This window comes from Nicotiana tomentosiformis, chromosome 6 (genome assembly GCF_000390325.3).
Source record: "Nicotiana tomentosiformis chromosome 6, ASM39032v3, whole genome shotgun sequence".
In the NCBI taxonomy this organism is placed as follows: Eukaryota; Viridiplantae; Streptophyta; class Magnoliopsida; order Solanales; family Solanaceae; genus Nicotiana; species Nicotiana tomentosiformis.
The window spans coordinates 128,584,717-128,600,008 of NC_090817.1; the positions used below are offsets into that span (position 1 = coordinate 128,584,717).

Genomic DNA, 15,292 nt, shown 5'->3' on the forward strand with positions numbered 1-15,292 from the left:
TCTAAAGGATTTGAATTCCTTTCAACTGACTTATAAGGATGTTTAACATACTTAGATTCCACACATGTTTGACATTTTGATTTTTCGCATTCAAACTTAGGCAGTACTTCCAAGTTAATCATTTTTCGCAAGGTTTTATAATTGACATGACCCAAACGTACATGCCATAAATCATTTGACTCAAGTAAGTAAGAAGAAGCTGAAATATTATTATTGTTTTCCACAACCATTACATTTAGATTGAAAAGGCCCTCGGTGAGGTAACCTTTTCCTACAAATATTTCATTCTTACTTATGACAACCTTGTTGGACACAAAAATGCATTTAAAACCGTGCTTAACAAGAAGTCCAGTAGAGACTAAATTCTTTCTCCTTTCGGGAACATGAAGGACATTGTTCAAAGTCATGACCTTGCCAGAAGTCATTTTCAGAAATATCTTCCTATATCCTTCAACTTTTGCTGTTGAAGCATTTCCCATATAAACTGTCTCTCCGGGTCCAGCAGGAGCATAAGTAGCAAAAGCTTCTCTAACTGCACAAACATGGCGAGTGGCTCCTGAATCAAACCACCACAATTTAGGATTTCCCACCAAGTTACATTCAGAAAGCATGGCACACAAGTTATCAACATCATCATGATTTACTACCATGTTTGCTTGACCCCTTTTCTTGTCTTTCTTCGGAGCACAACACTCCGTAGATTTGTGTCCGTTTTTCTCACAGTTGTAGCAGTTTTCACTGAACCGCTTCTTGCTTGGGTTGTATTTCGGACCAGAAGCCTTCTTCCTCTTTTTGTTTTCTTCAACAATATTTGCTCCCATTATTGTTAAATTTCCACGGCCTCTCCTTTCAGCAGCTTTATTGTCCTCTTCGATTCTCAACCAAACAATGAGATCTTCAAGGGACATTTTCTTTCGTTTGTGTTTCAAATAATTTTTGAAGTCCTTCCACAACGGAGGCAACTTCTCAATCATTGCTACTACTTGGAATGCTTCATTGATGACAAGACCTTCAGCAAGTAGATCATGAATAATCACTTGCAATTCCTGAACTTGGGTAATAACAGACTTGCTATCTACCATTTTGTAGTCCAAAAATTTTGCGGCAACGAATTTCTTCATCCCGGCATCTTCAGTTTTATATTTCTTTTCAAGCGCATTCCACAATTCTTTTGACGTCTCCACGCTACTGTATATATTATACAGATTATCATCCAGTCCGCTAAGAATATAATTCTTGCATAAAAAATCAGAATGCTTTCACGCTTCAATCACGATAAAGCGTTCATTCTCTGGAGTTTTATCTGGCAAATCAGGAACATCTTCCTTGATGAACTTCTGTAGACATAACGTAGTTAAGTAGAAGAACATCTTCTGCTGCCAGCGCTTGAAATCAATCCCAGAAAATTTTTCGGGTTTTTCTGTCGGTGCCAACGCCGGTATTCGGCTTGTCGATGCGTTGGCAGTCACCATCGGAACAGCTTGGTTTTCGCTTTCAGTCGTCATTTTTTCTGTAAAAGAATGACACAAACAAATGTTTAATAAACGTTTTCAAACTGGAGTAAAAATCACGTAGATTTTAATCTCCAACAAACGCCACGAAGGCTTTACTCTCCAAAACGGAAGTACACAAAACCACAAAGGTTTTAGTTTGCAGAATAATAAGAATAACACAAATACAGAAATAAATATTAAATTTCTTAAGATTGTTAGTCCCGCCAATATTGTTGTATTTGTAAATAATAATTCTGGAAAATATAAGTTATCGTAATGAAACAGTAATAAATTCGAGCCCACTGAATTCACAGTGTTTCCTTAAGGAATTTAATCCCCTCCTAGTACCCAAGGTTATGGATTATTTCCTCCCAGGATAGAACGAATAACACACTGGTGTAGTGGTACTTCAAACCCCAGTGTTTCAGCGAATACAAAGTTCGGTAGCAAATCACACTTACAGTTGCTTTGTTTGAAGTTAAAACAATGCAGAACGAAGGAGTAGAAACTCAGAAAATCGTATGGAAATGCTGAGAGGAAGAAGTGCAATGTATAGCCAAATCTGTTGAGCGATTTCAGTTTTGTGTTTTGTATATTGTGTGTGTCTTTCTTCAACAACTGCTGCACATATATATAGCAGCCAGTGTTGAAGAAGAACAATCGTCCACCCTCCATGGTGGAGCAAGCATTAGCTTGTTTGTGGAGCAAGCACTTATTTGTGGAGCAAGCACATTCATGGTGGGAAGAGCATTAGGCGGCTGCCTGATGGTCAATACACGGATTGGAAAATATCCGTTATAAATGCGGAGTTAATATTTACTATTAACAAATAAATTTGGTCCAAAAAATTAATCAATCAATCGTTTGACCGAAGCCGAAGCCGTAGCCGAAGTCGAGCCGAGCGACGACGACGACGGCGCGAGACTTGCTTTCTTCTTAACTCTTTAAGAGCTACAAGAAGAGCAATTATATATATACCCACCAAAAATCTTTTCCTCTTCCAATATGGGACAATGTCTCATTGTCAAGATGGGAAAACTTAAAATTTTACTCAAAAATTTTATTTTCCCTCCATTTCCCATTCACCCTCATTTTAATACTATTTCATCTTAAAAAATTAAAAAACCTCAACAGTTATGACGTTAGAGGTTATGTTGTATTTTTTAGCTTCTTTTTATATTTCTGTGGTACGTACGGTAAAATTAAGTAATGGAGTTGAAATCTAGAGAAGTACAAGTTTTAATAATACCATATGGTTTTTAGCTTAACATGGAAAGCGTGGCTTGGATAGAGAGATAAGCATGTCGTCGCACGAGACAAACATATAAATGTATAATGGTACAAGCCAATAGCCATGTTAAAGAGTCAATACTAAACTACAAACTATAAACATTGACTTTTAACACAAATTTTGTGTAATTTTAGATTCAACCAAAAATTATTTTGTGTATAGGATTTTCACTACTAATATATTACTATTTTCTAAAATCATATACATATATACATAAAAAATTTGTCAAACTTTACGGGTGCCCGTGACCTCTCTCTGTAGAACATAGGTTCGCCTCTGCATACTACTTTCCCCTATATATTATTTGTCTTTTAATGTTTATACTCCATAAGAATGATACATAGCCTTTATCATAAAAATATTTATCTAAAGTACATTTATCACTCTTTAAACATCTCTAATTAATTAATTCTAATAAAAATAGTAACGACATAAATGACTCGCAATTTTCTTTTTCCGAAATATTTGACATTTTAGAAGGGCAAAAAAGAGACCGTTTAATTATTATACTTTTTTTTCTTCTTCAAAATGACTACTATTTGGACCAAATACTCGCAGTAAATTCACCAATTAATTTCAAGGTTATCTTAAATTTTAATCTAAAGCCTGCTTGTCGATGAATCTTGGTTTAACGAGGTTTAGGTCCGTCTTATCTTTAGTTTAATTTCAATCAACCATGATATAATTGAAGGAACAAAAAACAAAAATGCTGACTTTCAAGTTAGTCCTTTAATTTGGTTTGAGATCGAGAGAGAGAAATCTTGGGTTCGTAAAGCTGCCACATAAAGAGGGCAACAAATACATTATGATTTAGGGGTTGACCTTCATTAACAGATATATGTCCTAATCAAGTTTGTATCTGTGGTGCTGAGTCTAAGATATTAATTTCAAGCCAATGGAGTAACATTCATTAACGTTCATACAGTTGGAACATGTCATGTGCATATAAGCATAGCAGATTAATTATGTTTTTTTTCAGGTTCACAACTTTAGGACAACATCCTCTTCCACCCTCCACTGAAGGTTGGATATGAATTATGTATGTTAATTTGTTAGTTAGGAGGAGTCAGAAAAACACAGTTGTACAATCATTACTACGAATATCTTCTCTTTTTTTGGGTACTAGTGGCATGCAATGAAAATGAAATAACTGCACAAATAGAAAGATCAAAATAAATCAAAATGTGCATGTGTATTGAATACGTCGTAGTTTGGCAGTTGAGCCCCAACTCAGACTTGTTATATGTTTTCTTTAACATCTCAGGCTGGGAAAATTGGCAAATGACAATTGCCATTTGCCAATTTTAGACCACATATGGTGGAAACGTACCCACCAAAGGTTCAGACCTCTCTTTTACAGGAATAGATGCGTTCTCTACTTCTGTGGTTCATTTGTTGAATGCGTAGGGTGTGTATTTGCAAGGTAAAATTCATTTTAAATTATGATACGAAAATAAAATTAACCCAAGTTAGTTCAGTGGGTTAGGGGCACATCACAAATGCCGCCGACAAAAATCAGATATTTAAATGGAGAAGGATAGAGATGACCCATAATCTATTGAGTTTTGAACATGCACCACCAATCCTCAGAATTTGTATCTAAAAAAATAAAAATAAAAAGTGGCACCACCATTGTCAAAGAGCCTGAACAAAATTGAACTCAACTATCAATTTACTCACCATTTAGCCTTTTTCAGAGGCTTCTTAATTAATGTCACCTTTTGATCCAACATAAGGTACTCCCTTTTCCTATCTTTCCTACCCTACATTCATGGCCACAACTCCAAAATAAAGAAGTTAAAATTTCAAGGAAAATTTTACTAAAAGAAAAGGCAGAAAAAGTTAGTTAAGTAAACAGATATGAAGGATATTAGTACCTATATCAGAGCCTAACAATGGCAACGTGGTTGCTCTTGAAGATAACTAAAAATAGACCAAAGATCCTACCTCTCTTCCCTCTCCTCACTGATCCTTTCCCTTAGTTTCAAACTAGACTTACTGTTTCTTCAAGAATCTCACTCTACATTCCACAATAAGAAGTAAAAACTAAAAAGTAAAAAGCTCAATGTAATATAAGTGCCAGTAGTCCCCTCTTCCTTTTCACATAAGAAACCAGAAAAGTGTAATATCTATCTGAATAGTATTGCCATCACTCTATTGATTTAGTTTGAGACCATAAGCCAAACAGCAAAGGCAGGAAACTCTAATTTTCTGAACAATCCGATACTACCAACCTAACCTTTGGCAAGGAATTATCTTTGCAGTAGCAGTTGCAAAAATGCAATAATATAGCAACAGAAAATAATATTAACAAGAAGAAATCAAAATTACGCCAACCCCTATTCAGTTTCTTAGTTGAGTTGATGTAATGCCCAAGCAGAAACTTAACATGAACAAGGGTGAAGGTCAATAAAAAACGTTTCAGTAGCATCGCTTTAATCTTGAGATTGTCATGTTTCATTAAGATACAGTTGTTGCTAATTCTTCAGGCAGACATGATATTAGGCTTCTCCTAAGACAAAATGTACGGCAAAACCAGGGAAAGGTTAATATTCAAAACCAGATAAGAAAGGTAAATGATATATAAAAAGGAAGCTATAGCAATTAGCAGGGGGCAGAAGAAGGGAAAAGAAAAAAGAGAGAAAGAAAATCTACTTTAAGAGGGGACCTCATTCACCTCAAGTCGCTGCCCAGTATACATGTCCTACACAAGAGCCAGTGCCTTCAGTTTCTGAATCTTTACATGCTTGCCTCTAAGGTGGAAGCCATGAGCAGAATTGTGCACGATACCACATCCGCGCGAGCATGAAAGCTTGTTCTTATGAAATAGAATAAGACTGCTCTATATTTACTTCGTTTTATCATGTATAGAGGGGCTAGAATATTCTGCTCCATTTTCTGAAGAAGTCATGTTAGAGGAAGCACTTGATGATACAGCACTATGATCATCGGGGCTACCGCTGAAACTGTTTGACGCAGGGGCAGGATTTCCTTGCGGTTCGCCATTTGCCTGCCTTTGTCCTTGTTCTGCTAGTCGTCTAAGAAGGTTCATGACAGTAGGAAGGAACTTTGTGGATAAAGAGAGAAGTCCAGGAATCTGAAACACATAAATTGAAGATCAGTTCCCTAAAATTTTTGAAGGAAGTTCTCCATATTGCAAGTAAAGTAATGAAATTGGGCAAATCACACTTGCTTTCAACTTCTAGTCTAAGAATGTTTCACCACCAGAGACTAGATTAGATTAAATAATAACTCCTGAAAGCCCACACGAAACATGAAGGTGGAATCCAGATGTCCGTCTAAAAGATCCACAGGAAAACAATGAACATATTTTTTTATCAAGGACCATTAAATTTAGGAAAGTTTGACTATGTTGGTTGCGTTAACCTTATCAAAACAGAAGTCTAGAAAGTCAGCTGCTACAGAAATGGCGTGTAAGAGTTAATTGGTCAAATTGCTGTTAAAACATAGAAACTGATATAATAGGAATTCAGATCTGATACTTACAGCACCATTGCGGAATTCACCAGAGATGTCCATTTGCACCCAAAGGGCTTTCAATAGTAGAAAAGAAACAAATATAACTCCCAAATACAAAGGGTTTCTGGAGAAAAAGTAAATCTCAACATAAGTTAAGCAATCAACGATGGATACACCAAGCCAGTGGGTACACAAACATGAATGTATCAAATTGTGGTGCTTTCTGATTTATTAGCAGAAAAGGTACCTTAAAAATGTCATGAATTCATTGAAACCCAAAACAACCAAGGCAACAATTGCCCAAGGAGGTGGTAACCAATTGTTACTTCTCCTGCTAGCCTCCTGCAGGGTAAAGTACCAGAAAATCAGAAAGATACAGCATAAGGGGAAACCACAAATATTCAAATGGCAATCAGAAAACTCAAAAGAATTTCTCAAGAAATATTCCGAATAGAAAGTCAACATGGTAAGATCAACTATGTACAGCAAATGTTGCGCATATTTATAACAGCTCAGATAATAGTTAAAATCACAGTGACAAGCACAGATAACGTGAGTGAGAACCCACACATTCTTAAACTGCTTAAACAGTTACATTCAAACAGTTGCTCTGAAACCCCAACATCAACTGAAGGGGGTAGGCTTTGTTCAAAATCGACTTCCAAGAACCAATTATAGTTACCCAGCCATTAATCTAGACATATTATTCAACATTGCTAATCCACCTTACTGCCAACCAAAACAAGTATAAAAGGACTTCACTTTCAAAAGAAGACTGAAGCGAAGCAATAGCAGCCAAAAGATCATGCCTGAGCAGCAATGGCTTGTGTAACAGTATATTCAGTCTCAGATTTAAATTGCCTCCACAAAGACTTGCACTGGACAGGTGTGATCAAAGTTTTCAATGCGGGGACCTGCAATAAAAATTGACTTAAAGATGATCAACTTGACAGCTTGAAAGATAGCAAGCAAAATAAACCATAAATGTCAGAGGTACAGTTTCTAAAGCTGAAACTAAGTGGTGACTCGTGAGCTTTATCATATGCACGTGAAGTATTGGACTGAGAAAACCCGATCCAGATTTTAACACAACATACTTTAGCCCCCAGAACTTTGGTTCAGTTCTAAGGACGCAGCGCAGGCTGTATGAATTGGGCGCATGTCACGAGTTCGACTCCTGCCACTGACACAAAATATGGAATTCAAATGGGAGCAGCGTAGAGGTGCGGGACCATACTCCATCAAGTTTCAAACCTGTTCTTACAATTGGGGTTGGGCTAGCTAATTCACATGGATTTCACGCTTATATAAAAAAAATTACATAACATAGTTAATGGCCATGACTGGGAAGATTCGAAGCAAACATTCACATTTTATGACATCTTGTTGGGCATCCAGACTTGCCGGGATCTTGTCCCCCCACCACCCCACCACCCCCTCTTTGGTTACTTTTTCTGCTTGCAAAAACTTCTAACACAAACCACGTCATTTATTAAGCTAATTACCTCATCCCAAGTGCTAGAGGCTAGAGGATCAACAGATGTGGATCTCTCTGAGGTGGAAGCACCTGATTTTCCATCCACAAGAGCAAGGGCTAGTGTCTTCTCTATACTATCACCCTCATCTTCCAAGCGAATCGCAGCCATAACTGACAGGAGCTTCAGAGACTGGGAGAACATTTGAAGGAGTCAACACAGACTGAAATGTAATACTCAAACCTGAAATCACATCCAAATGAGGAAGCTCAATCTAGTCAGTCATACAGCTGATCTAGCAGTTTTGGTAATTGCTCGGATATCTTCTTTTCCAGTCCAAACTCGTGGCATTGAATCAGAATCATGACTAAATAATGTTGAAAACCTGTCAATAATTTTCAGGTCAGTAACTCTTCTTCATCAACTTTTCTGTCAAGAAAAGTGAGAATAGAGTAACTCATGTCTGTACCTATCCTTCATGCGAATCAAAACCCTTCCAGCTTCTTCCTTTGCCTTTGCTTCAACTACTCCCTGTGCATAATCCTTCAGTCTTGAAACCATATTATCTCTAGCTTGTTCATCCATTTCAAAATCAGAAAGTGCAGTAGAGAAACCCAAGACTCCGGTTTCAGTCTCACGCTGAAGCAGCTTTCTTATCGCTGGCCATGTATCATCACCAGCTCCATCTAAAAGAGCTTCAACAGGTCCAGCTAATGCCTCGTTCAATTTTGTCTGAATTCCCATTAGTGCCAGTATAATTACATTAGAAAGAACAGTTGCAACTTGCAACAACAATAACAACATACCCAGTGTAATCCCACAAGTAGGGTATGGGGAGGGTAGTGTGTACGCAGACCTTACCCCTACTTTGTGAAGGTAGAGAAGTTGTTTTCGATAGACCCTCGGCTCAAAGAAAGCATAGTCACAGCAGACGACAAAGAAATATGGAGGTGGAGAAGCTTTAGAAAAAGAAACAGTAACAGCAGCCAGCAAAGTAAGATAACCGAAGCAAAATAAACAACGGGTAATAGTGACATCTAAGAATGGGAAATACAAGAATAACATTAGTACTATAAGTGAGGGAAATTAGAAAGAACAGTTGAATCTAAAAATATAGTTCTCAATGTTGCATGCTATAATATAAGATTCTTTAAAAACAATCAACATTTCAATTTATTTCATGAATGAATGCAGCAATCCAGCTCTCAGCTGCAACTGGCTGATGACAAACTCCCCACATAAGAAAGGGAAAACCCAAACATTCCTTTTTTTCCTAGATTGATTGAGGGATAGGCGAACGACAAATTATTTGAATGTCAAAATGCAACAGGAAAGCACTACCAAAGGATTAAATGAACTTTACTTTTTGATAGGTACTACAATGATTAAAACATACAGGTTCGCAAACTTCGTGCCTCATAGAGGGTTGTAACTTCAGCCAGCTTGGCACTACGAACTTCAGCAATATGAGCATCTACATCACGCTTGAGCTTATCCCTTATTCTAGAGGGATCCCAATTTGCTTGCCCAATAACAGCATCTGCAAAACAGTACTAGTAGTCATATTTCAAAAGCTAATCCGCCGTGACTGAACCCAATATTTAATCCCTGCATAATATCAGTCATTTACAGGCAAAGCCTTCCCCAGCCTTCCCCGTCTAACATAGTCCTCTACTTACAGCGTTAAAGGAAAGGGGATAAAGGGACGGGCCGCGGGATAAAATACGGGTTAATGGATAAATGGGACGGGTTAATGGGTGGGTGTTTTTTCCACCTATATATGCTGACATGGACAGCGGTTAGTTTTAAGAGATAAAAGTGGTCCACTTTACTAACGGCAAGGGTAATTTTGATACCAAAGGATAACGAAGGGCAAAAGTGGTCTATTTCCAATAGTTGAAGGGTAATTTTGGCCCCTTTTTTTTTTGAAAAAGGTAACAATAATTTTGGCCCTTTTCCGTATATAATATATCATGCAGGGCAGCAATAGCAGGCTATATCTTGTACCTGCACATTCTTCATTGAAGTGGGACATAAAAAACTCGGTGCAGTCCTGAGCAGCCACAGCGAACCCTTTACCTCCCTTTAGTGTGCCTTATCAAATGCTTCTTTGAATATTTCCAAAGTACGAGATCTTATGTGTCCCAGCATAGATTGGTACGCTTCTTGGACAAGCTGCAATAGGAGAAAGGATAAGTAACTAGATAAAGCAATCAGAAAATGTACCTTCAAAGGTTAAAAAAGCTTAGAACATTAACTCCAGCAGTTTCTCTTCCAATTGGATACATTATCTAACTTAATATTATAAATGAAAAAATAATAATTCTTTTTCTTCTTTTTTTATTTTTTATTTTTTTTCCACCATTACCTGCAGCAATTTCTCTTCCAACCGCTTCCGTTTTGTAGATCTTACTCCATCATCAAAGAAAGTAGCGTCAGCATCATACCTGAAAAGAAAGAATGTTACTGACCAAGTGCACATGTCCTTATTAATGAAATACGTACACCACAACTGATATAACATGTATCAAGAACAGAAAAAACATCAAATTATATCAATAGGAAAAAGAGAATTCTGTACAGATCTACATCGCTGTAGAAGTGCAACTTTGTAGTTTTAGTGTAGTAGCTTCTCTTCAGACAAAGTTACAGGCTTCCTACATTCTTTGGTATCATAGATGCAGTTTTAGACTTTGTCACCAGAGATTGTATAAGAAATGATAGAAATTTGGTCGCAAAATTTGGTAGACGTAGGAAAAAATACAAGCACACAGCTATAGAAAAGTTAATGCTGCACTGCATGAAAGTATGTCCCTACTATGACAGACAACTGTTTAAAATTGAGGTAAGCTTCCTTCCAAAGCCCTGGACTGGATGAGATTGCACGGCCTCTTTTAATTGACACCATTCCTAGAACAAAGATCAATCACGTCAATACACCTCATTTGTATTGAAAAAAGCACATATTTATGGGCAATTTTATCAGAGATTGTCAATAAATATAAGAATGTACAACACATTAAGTTAACCTTCAAAACAATTCAATACCTCATTTTCTGTAAAAGAAGCATATTTTTCATGGGCAATTTCTTCACAGCGTACAGTAGCTACCATAACCTGTAATTAGATAAGAATCAAACACAATAACTATGGAAACATAACCGGAAACTTCAAAGAGAATCAAATGTTAACCTTATGGGCAGGCAGGTCAAGGTCCTTGTTCTCCTTTATAATCTTCCATATCTCTTGAGCACTAAATGAAAAGCCCGAAGCAGGAACAACTGCCCGACGATCTCCAGCAAGCCCACCAGGTGCAATAGAATGAAAAAATCGGTGTCTTAGACTAGCCACCTTATGAAGAAAACAAAAATGAACAGAAATAAGCAACTCAAAGCCCATTAAACTGGAAAAGGAAAAACCATATTGGCAAAGTAACCACTTCTAAGAAATTAAACTTTTTAAAAGAGAAAAAGAAAGATAAAATGATCATTGTTTCCATTAATTTACTTTAAAGTACCTGTTCTTTGAATTGTTCTTCCTTTTCTTCATAACTAGAAAGAGCCACAACCTCGACCTGGAATGTCAATCGATTTCATTACATGAACATGCATAGACATAAAAGAGACAGTAAGAAGGTTAGGACAGATCGTAATGAGACTCACATTAAAGAAGTCGCTTAAAGGTGTTTCCTTGTAAGCTTGCGGCTTTGGGACGGAATCCCAAATCTATCCAAGAGAAGTGAACAAAAAATAATATTTGATTTTGTAAGACGAAACATAATAAGAAGAATCGTGCATATAGTACCTTTTGAATATCTTCCCGTAGTACAGGCTCCAAATTCTCAAGTGGAGTCTACAAAATTCAATTGGAAAATTAACTGGCTTATTGAAGTCTTTATACAATTTGCAGTTGAATGTGTAACACTCATTTATAAGAGAGGAAGGAACCTACCCTTGTTTTATCACGTATAACAAACATCAATGTCGTTTTACGAGGACTAAATAACCGCATCATGACCTGTTTAACATAAAGAAATCAGTAAATTGATCCAGGATATACAAAAAAAATAGTAAATTTTTTCTACTTTTACCTGGAAAACAGTCTTCAAAAGAGGTTTATTTGCAGCTTGCTCACGGCCAATGTCGTGACACCACCTGAATGTTGAGACATTTGATCAACTTGTCTATTTCAATTTTTGCTGGTATTATTTTATGTCAAGTCTATGTACTTCATACACTAAAGGAAGCTTACATGTTGATTAGCACTATATCGGAAACAGCAAGTGCAAACAGGGCACTCTGTTTTTCAAATGCAGTGTCATCCTAAAAGGAAAATAAAGTCTGAATGAGAAAACAATAAGCTCTATGCCCAGTTATAACACTCCATGACAAATGATGGGCAGGGAGCATTCAATGAGCATTGGTAGCTGAATTTTGGCGGCTCCAAATTTATCTCTTTCATATACATGATTGAAGATGGATATTACAACATTGACACAGACAATACGGGAAGCAAAATCAAATGTCTCATACACAAGCCAATTAGTAAGAACTTTTCCAGCATTATGTCAGGAGCATTGTCCTAGACAATGGCCCAGAGAAAGCTACTAGTCTTAAATTTGTCTTCATAGGTCAAGGAGCCGGATACATTAAATTTTAAAAGCAATACGAGACAACAAGGCTAATAAAGAATCAAGAAAATAATTGGTTTGTGTCCTCTTTAATTAGTAACAAACAGCTGATTCATATTAGCGGTAACAATGAATACAAATATATCATACAGCAGTACATGCAGATATGAATTGAGAATAATATATGTCTGGTCACAAGAATTGCATTGAATGGAGCAACAAAGAGGAAAGTCAATAATCATTTTTTTTGCATTTATAACCACACCTCTCCTTGCTCTCTTCCATCAGTGCCCTCTAAATCCATAACAAGGGTGCAAGGCTCAATTCCATCACATTGAGCCATCCAAATACCTTTCGTGGTTTGTGACCTGAAATGAAGTAAATTCTTTCAGCTCACTTCAATAGAATATCAGAGAATTAGCATTAATAACATAACTTCCAAAGACTTACCTTCCCTTGTAAGCATCCATCTCTCTGAAGTTGGTAAAGAAAAGATGATTTAACAGCGTACTCTTCCCTGTCATAATCATGGAATAGCATCAAAATGATTTAAAATTTGTCAAAATTGGCATTTATGGAATAGCATCAACTCAAAAGAAAATCAATGACTAAGAGTTAATCAAAATCTATGTTGCGTGGACTCTCCAAAATAATGTCACACCCGTGTCGGATCCTCCAAAAATACACTATTTTTGGAGGATCCGACACGCACCCGGTAACATTTTCGGAGAGTCCGAGCAACATAGATCAAAATGACCCGTGGTCAGTAGAGCTGAAAGGTATCCTGATAAAGGAGAGGTCTAAAAAGTGAGCCGTTCTAAAACATGCACAGGAAGATCTGAATCAGCTTTAGGATGCTTTTGACCTTTTGTTCACTAAGGATCAACATTCCCAAGTTACATTCTTTTATGTAAGGTGTTATATAACAGTCAAGAAGATGCAAAAAGTACAAAAGAAGATGGGTTAGCCCCATTACAAAAAGTACATTATCCAGGGCGGGGAGCTAACCAAAAAAACAAAAAGCTTGGCTGCCGAGTCAAAGTTATAGAGCCAATGAAATCTTGAAATGTGATAACATCATTTACAGGGGATAGATTACTCCAACTAAATAGATTCCGAAGACATTTGGGTTTCAAGTTTTCAAGTTAAATTGAAGTCAATAGATTCCAAAGAGCAAAATGAACGATAAGTGTTCACATTTCCAAGAAATTGTTCATACCACTACTTTGTGGGCCCATAATGGATACTACAGCATATGAAAGACCGCATTCTGCCAGTTTAACTTCCTTCGAGAAGTTCTCAAGTCCAGCAACATTGAACACCCCATCCCCATCAATGAGGTGAGTTGAACAACATTCATCACTTTTATCTGAAAGAACACAGATATAAAGTCAGAAAAACCCACTTATGATCTGAAGCTAACAGTCAAGGGGCTACACTCTTGATTACAGTGGCTAATCCAGGATTTTTAAATCATGGGAGCTCTAACTGATTTTAATTTGGAAATTGCTACTTAGACTGGGTGCTCAGTTAATATATTTGTGTAAATTAATAGTTTTTCTATATAAATAATAGTGTTTGTTTCAAAAGCGATGGGTGCTTAGAATACATAATCATTGCTCGATTAGATAAAAGTAAATCAACTTATGAATAGCAAAAAAAAAGGAAAATATTACTTTTTGCTATACAATAAAAGGGGGTCCCTCCCGGACCCTATTCAAAGGATGTTTCGTGCAGCGGGCGGCCCTTTTCTTTATAAGTTCAAAACCACCCCGGGCTGCCCTTTTCTTTATAAGTTCAAAACCACTCCCTCAACCACAAGCACCAACCATAGATGCATGCCCTTTCGAAAATGGCATAGAACATCTATTCTAACTGTAAAACATTCATGGTTGCAACCCAATTACATTTACTAATTCATCAATCTTTTCCATTTGTTGAAGAGAATTCAATTTAAGCTCATTTACACTATGCCAGGTAAACAAACAACTAAAGGCAATCTATCCACTCTAAGAAATCAATGTAATTTGAAATAAGTTACTACTTAACAACTAAAACCCAATGGCCAGAAAACAAAAAACATATAGTTAAACCGTGAGAAAGACGGTAAACTGAAGAACTATTACATGGCATTTGGTTTATGAATATGGAGCACGAAATTAATGGGGCGGAAGTTAAAAGCAGATCATTTAGAGTGTGAATTGGGAACTATGGAAGTGGATTGGAGCATCAGAAAGATAGAAGACATACCCATATGAGAAAGCTCAAAGCTCGATCAATGCTTGTGAATTCGAGGAGGAGAGTGCCAAAGTGCGATCTTTGAATAGAAATATGGCTTCTTCTGTCTTAAAAAGTGCGCCTCATATCCGATTATCACATGTGAAAACTCTATCAAGAATTGTAACTTTGCAATCATCAAAATCAAAGAGGAAGAATACTACTCCTACTACTAGTACTAGTAATTAGTGAGAGTAATAACAATAATAATAATTAGGTTAATACACCAGGTAAACAAAATCTATGAATACCCGGGACACCTTGTAAGGTGAAATACGAAAATTTGTAATATCTAATTAAATATGTCTCCCTTTTGAGAGGGAAGAGAATCTAGAGATATATCTTTAAAATATTAGTACAGTATCAATTTTAGGTGGCACAACATTATCTCTGCTTATTTCAATAAATAATTTTTTTTAAATCACATAAATAATATTAAATAATATGTTTGAGTTATATAAAATTATAAAATAAAAAATATCTTAAAATGATGAATATTTTTCTCATTTTTCTAGCTCAATAAATGAAGAAATCATGTTTCTTAGAAGTTATGAGATGCCTTATTAAGATTTATGATGATTTATGTTTGAATGCCTTATAAAAATGTTCTTCTTCGGTAATCTAATACTGAAAACAAAACATAAAA

General features: G+C 36.4%; 1 pseudogene; it reads right to left on the reverse strand.

Moving 5' to 3' along the window:
- Nucleotides 1–5,184: 5,184 nt before the first annotated feature.
- LOC104092959 (protein ROOT HAIR DEFECTIVE 3 homolog 1-like) lies at nt 5,185–14,919 on the reverse strand (annotated as a pseudogene).
- Nucleotides 14,920–15,292: the final 373 nt, after the last annotated feature.